The sequence below is a fragment of the Triticum dicoccoides genome, chromosome 3A, assembly GCF_002162155.2.
Source record: "Triticum dicoccoides isolate Atlit2015 ecotype Zavitan chromosome 3A, WEW_v2.0, whole genome shotgun sequence".
Classification (NCBI taxonomy): Eukaryota; Viridiplantae; Streptophyta; class Magnoliopsida; order Poales; family Poaceae; genus Triticum; species Triticum dicoccoides.
This window is the reverse complement of record NC_041384.1, coordinates 496,251,569-496,266,438: the sequence shown is the minus strand read 5'-3', so window position 1 is coordinate 496,266,438 and position 14,870 is coordinate 496,251,569.

Below are 14,870 nucleotides of genomic sequence, written 5' to 3'. Positions count from 1 at the left end.
GTCGTGTGCGAGGCCTTCCTACGCATCACCCCTCACTTCGGCTTGTGGCTCAAGACCTTTGAAGTGAAGCCGAAGATGATTGAGGGGCAACATGCAGCGTGCGGAGGTGCATCAGTAGGCAAGATGGCAGGAGCTCCATGGACGAAAGGTTCCTTCCCAGAGGTGTCCGAATTATGGCAGCGGGAGTGGTTTTACGTCACAACTCCTAGAAGTGCCAAGTGGGCGGCTGCCCCCGCTTTCCGCTCAGGCCCCCCACCACAACTGATATCATGGATTAGTAGAGGTCTGAATTGGGGTCCAGCCAAGGACGTGCCTATACTACAAAGCCGCATCCAAGATCTCTTCGAGGGAGATTTTAAGTTGGTTGCGGTAATACAAGTTATGCTGGTTCGTCAAGTCCAGCCTTGCAAACACCGGCCCCTTCTCTTGTGGGAGTTCAACCCAGAGGGACCACATGCCATTCAAAGTTTCCTCGGCCTGACGCACAAGGAGATGTACAAGTCATTCTTCGGACCTCAAGTAGAATGTCCGGATATTACCGAGGACGTGGGCCTGAGTAGTAACCGCGTCGCCGAACAAGTAAGAAATCCTCTAGCCGAACACACTGTCTTCTATTCGAAGTTATTTCTAAGAGTTCTCTTTTTGACCAGGACTAGCTAACAAAGGCGAAGATGATTCGGTGTTTGGCCCCCCTCCCGGAGGGTTTGGAAAATCCGGTATTGGAAAAGATGCTCGAGGTCGCACCTTGCCCGGAGCCCTCGAAGGAAGATACCGGGGGGGATAATACGGGCAGACGCGGCCCCCATCGCTGCCTGTTCCAACCGAGGGAATGAGCGTCTCCTCGAACGAGGACAACCGGGGGAGGAAAAGGACTGCTTCCGAGGATCCGGAAGTCGAAGCCTCCAAACGGGACAAGAAGTCTCCCACAGAGGGTCCTGCCTCGTGGGGTGCTTTTTCCGCACAAAGTCCGCGGGGGGATCAGCCCTCCAACGAGTCATAAGTGATCCAAAATACTTTAATAGTAAAGGTATGCTATCTTTTTCTCTGAGAGAATAACCACCACATATATCTTGAAGTTCGGGCCTTAGCCCCTCTCAGCTGAGCTCGTCTTTGGGGGATCTTCTTCCAGAGATGATGGAGAGCGAAACGCCTCCCCCGTACTCCTCCGCTCAAGAAGCGGGCGACCCCGAAGTGTCGTCACGGAGGGCCTCTCCGGATCTGGTGAGGCCAGAAGATAATCCCATAGACCCCCGAAGTCCCCAGCGTCCGGCTCCTAAAGAGAGCAGACAAAAGAGTCCGGCACCGTCTGGTGTGCGGTCGGACGTTCTGAGGGAGTTGGTGGGGCGAGCGGCCATCTCAGAAGAACACCGTATGCTGATGAGTACTGTGATGGAGAGAATCTCATCCGCCGAAAGCAGATTACATGAAGCTTTTATGAGTCTACTGACAGGCTTTGAGGTACGTGAGATAATATGTGATAGTACTGCACATGTTAGGTGTGCCCTGTGTAGATAGTAGCCCCTGAGACTATGGTTGTCATCGAGAACAGCGGCAAATAGAGGATCATATTCCCAGGCAATAACCAGACTACCCCTATGTGCAGGTGGTGGAAGCTCCGGTGGCTAGCCGGACTAGTGAGTTTGCCAATTTAAAAAGGCAAGTGGATGCGGCAGACGCCGACATCGAGCTTGTTAACAAGAGGCTTGACGAGGCACAGGGTAAGTGTTATTATCTGGTGAACGTCACATAGTAAGAGCAGCATGATGCCAGTATCTTTAATATGTTGTGACTGCAGATGGAGCTGCCACTGTGGAAGCCTTGCGGGCAGAACTTGCCCGAGCCAAGGAACAAGCAAGGATTAGTAATGCGGCTGCTTTAAAGGAGGTCGAAGAGTTGAAAGCCGAGAAGGCCGCACATTGCGAGAGCCAAGAGAATATGGCCAAGATGGCCGTAGAATTAAAAGACACTGCCGACCGTTGCCGGCTCCTTGAAAAAGAAAACCGAGCGAAGGAAACGGACCTTGAGAAGGCCACGGCGGCGGACAATGACACCCATTCTGCTATGAGAGCGAAGAAGGAGGAGCTGCGGGAAGCCGGGGATATTGCGGCTGGGAAACCCTTCATGTTACGGAGGAAGTTCGGAGATCCACGGTATGCCCCTCTGGATCGGCTGTGGAGTTCGGCAGATGCGTATATGGATTTGGCAGCAAGTGTTGCCGATGCGGCCCAGTACTTCCAAGGTCAGACAGATCATGAAGTGGACAAGTTGTACTGGTCGCAATTCCACATTCCAGAGCGTCCACTTTCATTGACTAACCAGCTAGTCGAATGGGCCGAACTGAATAGGTTGTCCGGACTCGCCATGAGGTCTGTTGTGGATCAGCTATGGCCGGAAAAGCCATAGCCGAACAACTATTTTAGCTTAGTGCAGCAGTTCCTTGGTGCGGTGCCGCGCATTAATGCAATGAAGCGGTCGGCGTGCATAGAAGGCTCGCGGATGGCCCTTGCCCGTGTTAAAGCATACTGGGCGGAGATGGACGCTACCACAGTTGCGGCGCAGGGTTCGGCCATAGGCCGAGTGGCTGCCGAGCATTATTTCGAGGAAGTTCTCGAGCGTTCTCGTTCGATAGAGGCCCAGTGCTTGAAGAATATAATGTTTGAGTGATATGTATTTTCATTGTAAACACAATGCTTTTATGAAGTTTTATAAGGCCATGTTTATACTTTTGCCTGAAAGTAGTATGATGCCTCATGTGCGGCCGTTTATGTATACATGTGGATAACCTGAAAGATTGCAGCCGTCGGCTTCAACCCCCACGCATATAATGCGGAGGTGCTCGTGAAAAACGCATGTTCACACTTAACCCAACGTCTTGGTCCTATTAAGGAGGTGGTAGCGTAGCGAACGAGGCAACCGGACTATAATGCTTTAACACTTTCACTTAGCCATAGGAGTTTGACAGTAGGGCTACTAGATAGCCCCTGGTGGCTCCGCACTCTCCCAATCGCGGGGTGCGTACATGCCTGGCCAGAAAACGGCCCTTCGTTAAGGCGGAGGAATTCTAACATTCCGATAGGTCATTGAGTGGTTGACCAGTCTCACGCTATATCATGACAGTCACTTTTCGGCTTTCTCTACTGAGGTGCTCGTCCGGATGAACCAGGGCACAATCGCAGTAGTTCTCCTGGTGCTACCTTAGCCGATAAAGTGGAACGTAAGGCACCAAAACACAGGAGCCGGGCAAACCCAACATTTGACCAAAGACAATGATTCGGAGCTGATGCATATAAGGCCAAACTTGCGACGCCGAACACTCCCTAACGTATTCGGTCTTTATGGTATAAACCGGGCCTAAATAGATCCCTTTGTAAGAAGCCCCTTGTGTCCAGGTATGTGCATTATTCTGATGTGGCCACATGCCAAGACGTCAGCATCCTTCTCAACTGTGCTGAGAATTCGGTGGATATGTATCAACAAGAGACAGTAAAAAAGGTTAACATAGGGTCTTAATCTAAAAGAATCCTTGGAGCGGGTCCCTACTGCACGTCTGCGCCTGTGTCTCCATTGTGCCATATCCTGGACGGGTGTAGCACGATGATCATCTGTAAAAGAGAGGAACTTTGGTGAAAAAGTTGTCATGCAAAAGGATAGTTTTTAAAGAAACCATGTATAATTCAAGATGAGTAAAAATTGCCACTTGTCTGCGCGCATTGAGCCCCTTGTATAGGGGTGTGACCATTGATCCGGTATGAATTTCATGCCAGACTTGTCTAACCATGTCTGAGGTCTTGACGACCTATTAAATGCTTTAGTTGGTCAGGCCATTTTTAGTATGCGGCTGCCAAGCCAGCCGCGCTCTCTTCGGCGCACAACGATCGCTTAATACTTCCGTTCACTGTAATGATGCCACATGGGCCGGGCATCTTGAGTGTGAGGGAAGCGTGGTGCGGTATTGCATTAAAGCGAACGAAAGCTTCACGTCCGAGTAGTGCTTGATAGCCACTTTGGAACGGAGCGATGTGGAAGGTTAAATGTTCGCTATGGAAGTTATCGGGGAAGCCGAATATGACCTTTAGTAGCAGGGAACCCGTGGAATGAGCCCCTGGGCCTGGCATTACTCCTTTAAAGGTAGTATTGCTTTGGCAAATTTTTGTTGGGTCTATCCCCATTTCGCGGATTGTATCCTGATATATCAGGTTTAGACTAGTGCCACCGTCCATCAGGACTCGTGTGAAGTGGTATCCGTCAATTATTGGGTCTAATACCAGGACAGCCCATCCTGCACGCGGATACTTGCTGAGTAATCACAATGGTCGAAAGTGATCGGTTGAGACGACCAGTGGCAGGACTCCGTGGTGATAGGCCCTTGGGCATATTTTTCTGGGAGTGCCGTTTTATTTCTTCCCTTGATCACGTGTAACACGTTTACTGTTTTGACTTCTGGTGGAAATTTCTTTTGTTCCCCAGTGTCTTGCTTGAGAGGCTCATCCTCGTCTTCGCTTGGTGTATCCTCCCCCTTGTGTACGGTGTTGAGCTTGCCAGACTGCTTGAAGACCCAACATTCTCTATGGGTATGATTAGCAAGTTTACCAGGGGTTCTATGGATCTGACATATTTGGTCTAGAATTTTGTTTAGGCTGGACAGTTCATCTCTGGCGCCTTTAGAGGGCGACTTTTGCTGACCTGGCTGAGAGCTTTTGAATCCGGCGTTTACTGCCGTGCTCTTTGTGCTGTCTTCTTTATTCCGGCATTTGTTATTGTTGTTGCGCCGTGATTTCCCGTTTCCATCTCTAACTTCAGATGTACTGGGTTCGCTGGTGCTGCATCTGGCTAGCCAGCTGTCCTCACCCGCGCAAAAGCGGGTCATGAGGCTTGTTAATGCTGCCATTGTTCTCGGCTTTTCTTGGCCGAGGTGTCTGGCAAGCCATTTGTCACGGACGCTATGCTTAAAAGCTGCCAAGGCTTCAGCGTCCAGACAGTCGACAATTTGGTTCTTTTTAGTAAGGAACAATTTCCAAAGTTTTCGGGCTGACTCTCCGGGCTGTTGAGTTATATGACTCAAATCGTCCGCGTCCGGAGGTCGGACATAAGTCCCTTGAAAATTTGCCCGAAAAGCGTCTTCGAGCTCTTCCCAGCTTCCAATGGAGTTTTCGGGGAGGCTTTTAAGCCAGTGGCGAGCTGGCCCTTTGAGCTTGAGGGGTAAGTACTTGATGTTTTGGAGATCATCTCGTCGAGCCATATGGATATGGAGGATATAGTTGTCAATCCAGACCCCAGGGTCTGTTGTTCCGTCGTATGCCTCTATGTTTACGGGTTTGAATCCCTCTGGAAATTCATGGTCTAGCACCTCGTCGGTGAAACATAGAGGGTGTGCACCACCCCTATATCTGGGTGTACCATGTTGCTCGAATGTTTGTTGTGTTACATCGTATGCTGGGGCGCGCTTGCGTGATCCATAGATGGATCTGGTTGCGCCGTCCTATTGGTGCGAGCCCTCGCGTGTATCGCGTATTGGCTTGTGAGTGGCGTTGTTTGCCGCTCGATGTTGGCCGTGAGGTCATCTATCCGGCCAGGTGGCTGTTTTGCTTTTTGGTTGTGGGGGGTATGAGGCCTCCTCATCGAATTTAGGTAGCAACTTCCGCTTTGGGTAGCTCTTGGTGGGGCGATTGTCACCGTACTTCGCTGCTGTGTTGAGTACTTTACTCCATCTGATTTGGAGTGTGTCCTGCACAGCCTTGAGCCTTTGCTTCTGCTTTTTCAGACTCCTCACGGTGGCAACAAGCCTTTGACGGGCATTATGCTGCTCCGGGTGCCTGTCCGGCGTTATATCGTCTAGACTATTATCTTTGACAGAATTAGTTTGTTCGGTTTGATTCTCCTTATTGCCGTAGTCCGGCAGTGGTTCGCCCTGCTCCAATGCTGGGTCTGTATGATTGTTATTTCTACCGAGGCGGGATTTGGGGCGGCGCTTGCACCGCCGCTTTGACTGCTTCTCGAGGGAACAAGCCTTCGGTGCGTCTTTCCGTTCCTCGTCGTCGTCTTCTTTTGGTGTGTCCACCATGTATACGTCATATGCTGAGGTGGACGTCCAGCGCCCTGTGGGCGGTGGTTCCTCTTCGCCTCCCGCATCGTCGTCCATACCTTCGATGTCTTCAGAGTCGAAGTCGAGCATGTCGGTTGAGTCATCGACAGTGGCTATTAAGTGGGTAGTGGGTGGGCGTCGAATTTCTTCGTCGTTCGCATCCCAATCCTGTTGGCCATAATCCGGCCAGGGCTCTCCTGACAAAGAGAGAGACCTTAGTAAATTCAGAATGTAGCCGAAGGGCGAGTGCTGAAAGATATCCGCGGCGGTGAATTCCATGATCAGCGCCCAATCAGATTCGATTGGCAGGGGCGCGGGTGGTTCGGAGTCAGAAAAAGAGTCCGGCACCTTGGAGTCACGGGCTGCGCAGAGGATTATGCTGGTGTTCAGCTCGATCGCTATTGAGACTGCAGCCCCTGAGGCGGTGTCTAACCACCTGTCCTCGATTGGCGCAGTTGGCTCCGAACTAAGGGTCGAAGCTGATGCAGGCTCGGCCTCTGGGGTACTGTTTGGCGGCAGAGCTAGGTCATACCCATCGCGACAGTGCGGCGCACCCGGTTGTGGCTCGAATCCGTCGAAGATCAAGTCTCCGCGGATGTCGGCCGTGTAGTTCAAACTTCCAAATCTGACTTGATGGCCAGGGGCGTAGCTTTCAATCTGCTCCAGATGGCCAAGCGAATTAGCCCGCCATGCAAAGCCGCCGAATACGAAGATCTGTCCGGGGAGAAAATTCTCACCCTGGACCGCATCGCTATCGATGATAGTAGGAGTCATCAAGCCTAACGGCGACGACACAGAGGAACTCTCAATGAAAGCACCAATGTCGGTGTCAAAACCGGCGGACCTCCATCAAGAGGGCCCGAACCTAGGTAAAACATCGTGTCCCCTGCCTCCTGTTACCATCCGACCTAGACGCACAGTCCGGGACCCCCTACCTGAGATCCGCCGGTTTTGACACCGACACCCCTCCTGGAGGGAAGTTTCCCCGGCAGAACAGCTCCGCCTGAGCCCTAGATTGGTTCCTCCAAGGTTCCGCCTCGTGGCGGCGGAGTTTTGTCCCATGAGCTTGCTTATGATTTTTTTCCTCGACGAAAGACTCCATATAGCCAAAGATGGGCATCAGAGGGTAGGGCGCGCCCCCACCCTCGTGGACGGTGGGTGGCCCCCCTCGGGTACTTCTTTCTCCCAATATTTTTTATATATTCTAAAAATAATTCCTGTGGAGTTTCAGGACTTTTGGAGATGTGCAGAATAGGTCTCTAATATTTGCTCCTTTTCCAGCCCAGAATTCTAGTTGCCGGCATTCCCCCTCTTCATGTAAACCTTGTAAAATAAGAGAGAATAGGCATAAGTATTGTGACATAATGTGTAATAACAGCCCATAATGCAATAAATATAGATATAAAAGCATGATGCAAAATGGACGTATCAACTCCCCCAAGCTTAGACCTTGCTTGTCCTCAAGCGAAAGCCCAAATTGAAAAATATGTCCACATGTTTAGAGGTAGAGGTGTCGATAAAATAAAATACGGACATGAGGGCATCATGATCTTATATATTATCATATGATCTCTTATGGTAAAGTAACAATTCATTCACATACTCAAGTATGAATCAGAAACTTTATTGATAACTAACAAACTATAATCTCAGTCATTGAAGCAATTGCAATTTATCATAACATAGGAAAGAGTCAATATAAGAGCTTCTCAGCAAGTCCACATACTCAACCATCATTTAGTCTTTCACAATTGCTAACACTCACGTGATATTTATGGTTATGAAGTTTTAATCGGACACAAAGAAAGATAGGGGCTTATAGTTTTTGCCTCCCAACTTTTTACCTCAAGGGTAATGTCAACAATAATAGTTCATGAAAACTCACATCCAATTAGCTATATATACCTGGATCTTTCCAACACATTGTGCTTTCCAAAGGATAAAATGTAAAAAGGAAAGGTGAAGATCACCATGACTCTTATATGAAGTATAAGACAAGAATAATAGGTAGGCCCTTCACAGAGGGAAGCAGAGGTTGTCATGTGCTTTTATGGTTGCATGCACAACATATTAATGTGAAAGAACGTCACTTTATATCGCCACTTGTGATATGGACTTTATTATGCAGTCTGTCGCTTTTATTTCTTCCACATCACAAGATCGTATAAAGCTTATTTTCTCCACACTAATAAATCATACATATTTAGAGAGCAATTTTTATTGCTTGCAACGATGACAACTTACTTGAAGGATCTTACTCAATCCATAGGTAGATATGGTGGACTCTCATGGCAAAACTGGGTTTAAGGATATTTGGAAGCACAAGTAGTATCTCTACTTGGTGCAAAGAAATTGGGTAGCAAGAGAGGAAAAGGCAAGCTCAACATGTTGGATGATCCATGACAATATAATTTACCTCAGGTGCAAGAAAACATAACCCATTACGTTGTCTTCCTTGTCCAACATCAACTCTTTAGCATGTCATATTTTAATGAGTGCTCACAATCATAAAAGATGTCCACGATAGTATATTTATATGTGAAAACCTCTCTTTTTTATTATTTCCTATTAATCGCAATGATGACCAAAACTACGTTTGTCAACTCTCAACAATTTTTATTCATCATACTCTCTATATGTGAATTCATTACTCTCCATAAGATCCACATGATCTCTTTATTTCTTTTTATTCTTTCTCTTTTATTTTATTCCCTCAAGATCATAGCAAGATGATACGTCTCCAACGTATCTACTTTTCCAAACACTATTGCCCTTGTTTTGGACTCTAACTTGCATGATTTGAATGGAACTAACCCGGACTGGCGCTGTTTTCAGCAGAATTACCATGGTGTTATTTATGTGCAGGAGCAAACGTTCTCAGAATGACCTGAAACTTCACGGAGACACTTTTCCGAAAATAAGAAAAATACCTGCCAAAGATGAAGGCCAGGGGGGCCACCACCTTGCCACAAGGGTGGGGGCGCGCCCCCTACCTCGTGGGCCCCCTGTTACCTCTCCAACTCCAACTCCACCTCCATATATTGAGTTTCGGGGAGAAAAAAATCAAGGAGAAGAAATCACCGCGTTTTACGATATGGAGCCGCCGCCAAGCCCTAAAACCTCTCGGGAGGGCTGATCTGGAGTCCGTTCGGGGCTCCGGAGAGGGGAATCCGTCGCCATCGTCATCATCAACCATCCTCCATCACCAATTTCATGATGCTCGCCGCCGTGCATGAGTAATTCCATCATAGGCTTGATGGACGGTGATGGGTTGGATGGGATCTATCATGTAATCGAGTTAGTTTTGTTATGGTTTGATCCCTAGTGTCCACTATGTTCTGAGATTGATGTTGCTATGACTTTGCTATGCTTAATGCTTGTCACTAGGGCCCGAGTGCCATGATTTCAGATCTGAACCTATTATGTTTTCATCAATATATGAGTGTTCTTGATCCTATCTTGCAAGTCTATAGTCACCTATTATGTGTTATGATCCGTTAACCCCGAAGTGACAATAATCGGGATACTTACCGGTGATGACTGTAGTTTGAGGATTTCATGTATTCACTATGTGTTAATGCTTTGTTCCGGTTCTCTATTAAAAGGAGGCCTTAATATCCCTTAGTTTCCGTAAGGACCCCGCTGCCACGGGAGGGTAGGACAAAAGATGTCATGCAAGTTCTTTTCCATAAGCACGTATGACTATGTTCGGAATACATGCCTACATTATATCAATGAACTAGAGCTAGTTCTGTGTCACCCTAGGTTATGACTGTTACATGATGAACCGCATCCGGCATAATTCTCCATCACCGATCCATTGCCTACGAGCTTTCCATATATTGTTCTTCGCTTATTTACTTTTCAGTTGCTATTGCTATCATCACTACAAAATACCAAAAACATTGCTTTTACTACTGTTACCTTTTGCTACCGTTATCACCACTATCATATTACTTTGCTACTAAACACTTTGCTGCAGATATTAAGTTTCCAGGTGTGGCTGAATTGACAACTCAACTGCTAATACTTGAGAATATTCTTTGTCTCCCCTTGTGTCGAATCAATAAATTTGGGTTGAATACTCTACCGTCGAAAATTGTTGCGATCCCCTATACTTCTGGGTTATCAAGACTATTTTCTGCCGCCGTTGTCGGGGAGCATAGCTCTATTCTTTGAGTCACTTGGGATATATATCTGCTTATCATTATGAAGAACTTGAGAGATCCAAAAACCAAGATCTATCCCTCAACTACGAGGGGAGGTAAGGAACTGCCATCTAGCTCCGCACTTGATTCACCTTCTGTTTTGAGTAAGCTTGCGACACCTACACCTGCTTCTGCTATTCATTCTGATATGTCGCATGTTATTGATGATGCAACTTCTGCTATGCATGATACTTATGATGAAACTACCTCTATGCCTGATACTACTATGCCACTTAGTGCTTTTCTTGATGAACAACTTGCTAGGGCTAGAGAAATTGAAAATATTGAATCTGATGATACTGATGAAAGTGATGATGAAGAACCACTTGCCATTCCTAAGGGTTATGTTTTTGATCAAGATGCTTCTTTAGCCATTTTAGCTTGCAAAAATAGAACTGAACTTAAAAAATTATTAGCTAAATGGAGTAAGCAATCTCTAAATGCTAGAATGAAACCTGACCCTGCTTTTGCTACTTCACCTATCTTTGTTATTAATAAGGATTATGAATTCTCTGTTGATCCTCATATAATTACTTTGGTTGAATCTGATTCTTTTCATGGTTATGAATCTGAAACTGTTGTGGCACATCTTACTAAATTGAATGATATAGCTACCCTATTCACTAAAGATGAGATAACTCGCTACTTTTATCTCCTTAAAATATTTCTGTTCTCATTAAAGGGTGATGCTAAGATATGGTTTAATTCTCTTGATGCTGGTTGTGTGCATAGTCCCCGGGATATGATTTATTACTTCTCTGCTAAATATTTCCCTGCTCATAAGAAACAAGCTACTTTAAGGGATATATATAATTTTGTGCAAATTGAAGAAGAGAGTCTCCCACAAGCTTGGGGGAGGCTTCTCCAATTACTTAATGCTTTGCCTGATCATCCTCTTAAGAAAAATGAAATACTTGATATCTTTTCTAATGGACTAACCGATGCCTCCAGAGATTACCTGGATAGTTGTGTTGGTTCTGTTTTCAGGGAAAGAACACCGGATGAAGCTATTGAATAATATGTTGACAAATGAAAATAATTGGACACCTCCGGAGCCAATTCCTAAGCCTATTCCTAAACCAACTCCGAAGAAGAGGGGTATTCTATTTCTCAGTCCTAAAGATATGCAAGAGGCAAAGAAATCTATGAAAGAAAAGGGTATTAAAGCTGAAGATGTTAAGAATTTACCTCCTATTGAAGAAATACATGGTCTTAATTTACCGCCTGTTGAAGAAACATATAATCCAAATCCTTTACCTATTGAAGAAACTCATGGTCTTGATAACCCGACACAGGTAGTAAAGGTAAATTCTCTCTATAGATATGATAAAGCTGTAATCCCATTTACTAAAATTGCTAGCCCATGCTTAGATGAGTTTGATAAATTTATGGCTAAGCAAGAAGATTTTAATGCTTATCTTGGTAGACAATTAAAATACAATTCAAATATGCTTGGACACTTGGGTGATTATATGGCTAATGTCAAAGGTGAACTTAAACTTATTAGTAAACATGCTTCTATGGTTACCACTCAAGTAGAACAAGTACTTAAAGCTCAAAATAATTTGCTCAATGAATTGAATAGTAAAGATAATGATTATGCTGTTAGAGTGGCTACTAGAACCGGTAGAATAACTCAGGAACTTTTGTATCCTGAAGGCCATCCTAAGAGAATTGAGCAAGATTCTCAGAGAAATAATTTAGATGCACCTAGTTCTTTTAAAAAGAAGAAAAAGAAAAATGATAGGACTTTGCATGCTTCTACTGATCCTATTTTTGAAACACCTGAGAATCCAAATGATATTTCTATTTCTGATGCTGAAACAGAACCTGGTAATGAACCTAAAACTAGTGATAATGTCAATAATAATGTTCATGATGATGCTCAACCTAGTAATGATAATGACACAGAAATTGAACCTCATGTTGATCTTGATAACCCACAATCGAAGAATCAACGTTATGATAAGAAAGACTTTGTTGCGAGGAAACATGGTAAAGAAAGAGAACCTTGGGTTCAGAAACCCATGCCTTTTCCTCCCAAACCATCCAAGAAAAAGGATGATCAGGATTTTGAGCGTTTTGCTGAAATGATTAGACCTATCTTTTTGCGTATGCGATTAACTGATATGCTTAAAACCAATCCTTATGCTAAGTATATGAAAGATATTATTACAAATAAAAGAAAGATACTGGAAGCTGAAATTTCCACCATGCTTGATAATTATACTTTTAAGGGTAGAATACCAAAGAAACTTGGAGATCCAGGAGTACCCACTATACCATGCTCTATTAAAACAAACTATGTTAAAACTGCTTTATGTGATCTTGGAGCCGGTGTTAGTGTTATGCCTCTCTCTTTATATAGTAGACTTGATTTGAATAAGTTGACACCTATTGAAATATCTTTGCAAATGGCTGATAAATCAACTGCTATACATGTCGGTATTTGTGAGGATGTGCCTATTGTAGTTGCAAATGTTAATATTTTAACGGACTTTGTTATTCTTGATATTCCCGAGGACGATAGTATGTCTATTATTCTTGGAAGACCCTTTTTGAATACTACAGGGGCTGTTATTGATTGCACTAAAGGCAATGTCACTTTTCATGTTAATGGTAATGAGCACATGGTACACTTTCCGAGGAAACAACCTCAAGTTCATAGTATCAACTCTATTGGAAAAATTCCATCGATTATATTTGGAGGTTTCGAATTTCCTCTTCCTACTATCAAGAAGAAATATGATATTATTATTATTGGGGATGTGCACATCCCCGTTCAGGTAACATAGTGTTATTCGAAATTTCTCCGGTTCCATGTTATTCGGAATGAGTTCGTTAACAAGATTTGATCAACCTTGTTAGTGGATTCCTTTTGATGATCATGAGATGGATGAAAATAGAAGGCACGACCTTCTGTATCCCACTTTTACTTTTTGTTATTTATATTAAATAAAATAAAAATAATTATTTGTCTATCTATTATCTGATTATCCGTGCAATATAAAAATACCTCAAAAATAAAAGTTCTCCAAATGCCCTAAAAATTAAATATGATTTTTTTTCTAGAATATTTGAGGATTTATGGAACTGAGAACACACCAGGGGGGTCAACCACCTGCCCACGAGGGTGGAGGGCGCGCCCCCTGCCTTGTGGGCCCACGGTGGCCCTCCTCCACTCATTCCTACACCCACACACTTCATCTTCCTCCCCCAAACACGAATAACCAGCTCAAACCCGAGTCCAAGCTCGTTTTGCTGCCATTTTCGATCTCCTTGCTAAAAGCACCTCTCACAAAACTGCTTGGGGAGATTGTTCCTTGGTATGTGACTCCTCCATTGGTCCAATTAGTTATTGTTCTAGTGCTTTATTCATTGCAAATTTTTGCTGCTTAGGTGACCCTGTTCTTGAGCTTGCATGTCAAATTTATATGGTTCCAAGTAGTTTTGATGCATGATATAGGCCCTAGGCACTTGTAGGAGTAGTTACTATCAATATTATTGAGTTTGGTTAATTTTATTTTGAAGTTACTAAAAATTTCAGAATTTTTTAGAAAATGATGAGGAGACTTTTGAGGGGCTCATCGAGCCAAAGCTCGAAGGAAAATGCACTGAAGCCTAAGTATAATCTACCTCGGACCGCGGAGGTTCGGGCGTGTGAATGGCCTTCCGAGGATTTCTTAAGAGCAGTCGGGATTTATGAAGATTTTCATGAATTGGCTCAGACTGCAGGCCATACCGCTTTCCTCCACGACCAATGCGATCAGTATCTCTTGCTCACAAATATCTTTGTGCAAAACTTTCATTTCCATTCTAGGAGCTCACCACCTACTGTGGAGTTTTATTTATATGATGAGCATAAGGAGATGTCACTTTATGATTTCTGTCGGATTTGTTTAGTCCCTTTTGAGGGCAATGCAGAAGAACCACATCGTGATGATGTGGAGGGATTTATTGACACTATCACTGTAGGGGAAACAAGGAAGGTTTCTGATGCATGAATCACTAGCATACACTTTCCTGTTTTACGTTATTTTGCATTATTTGCTAGTCCTTGCTTAATTGGTCGTGGAAACTGTGGAAACCTGAGTATCCCTGATATTATTATTTTGCACCATGGTTTATACGGTGATAACTCTTTTAGTATGGGCGGCATTATTGCCAAACGGTTAAGTCTGAACCGTACCAAGGGCCCCATCTTTGGAGGCATCTATGCTACACGCCTAGCTACACATTTTAACATACCTATTAGGCATTATGAGAAGGAAGAAAAGGTGCTGCCTCGTGTTTATTTAGATTATAAAAGTATGGTAGCACATGATTTTATTGTTAAGAATAGGGAAGGAGAGCTTAAATATCAATTGTTCTTTAATAAACATCATCCCGAGACTATTACCTTGCATACTCCTTATTTGTTTGATTTGACTGTAGGCACGTACCTTGTTCCGTTGACGGCTATCCATGCCTACCGGAACCCTGCACCAGCCGAGGAGCCAGAGCCGGAACCACAATTTGATCCTTCACCACAGTCTAATTATCAGTGGGATCCGGAGATGATTGTAAGCCAGTGGCAATCG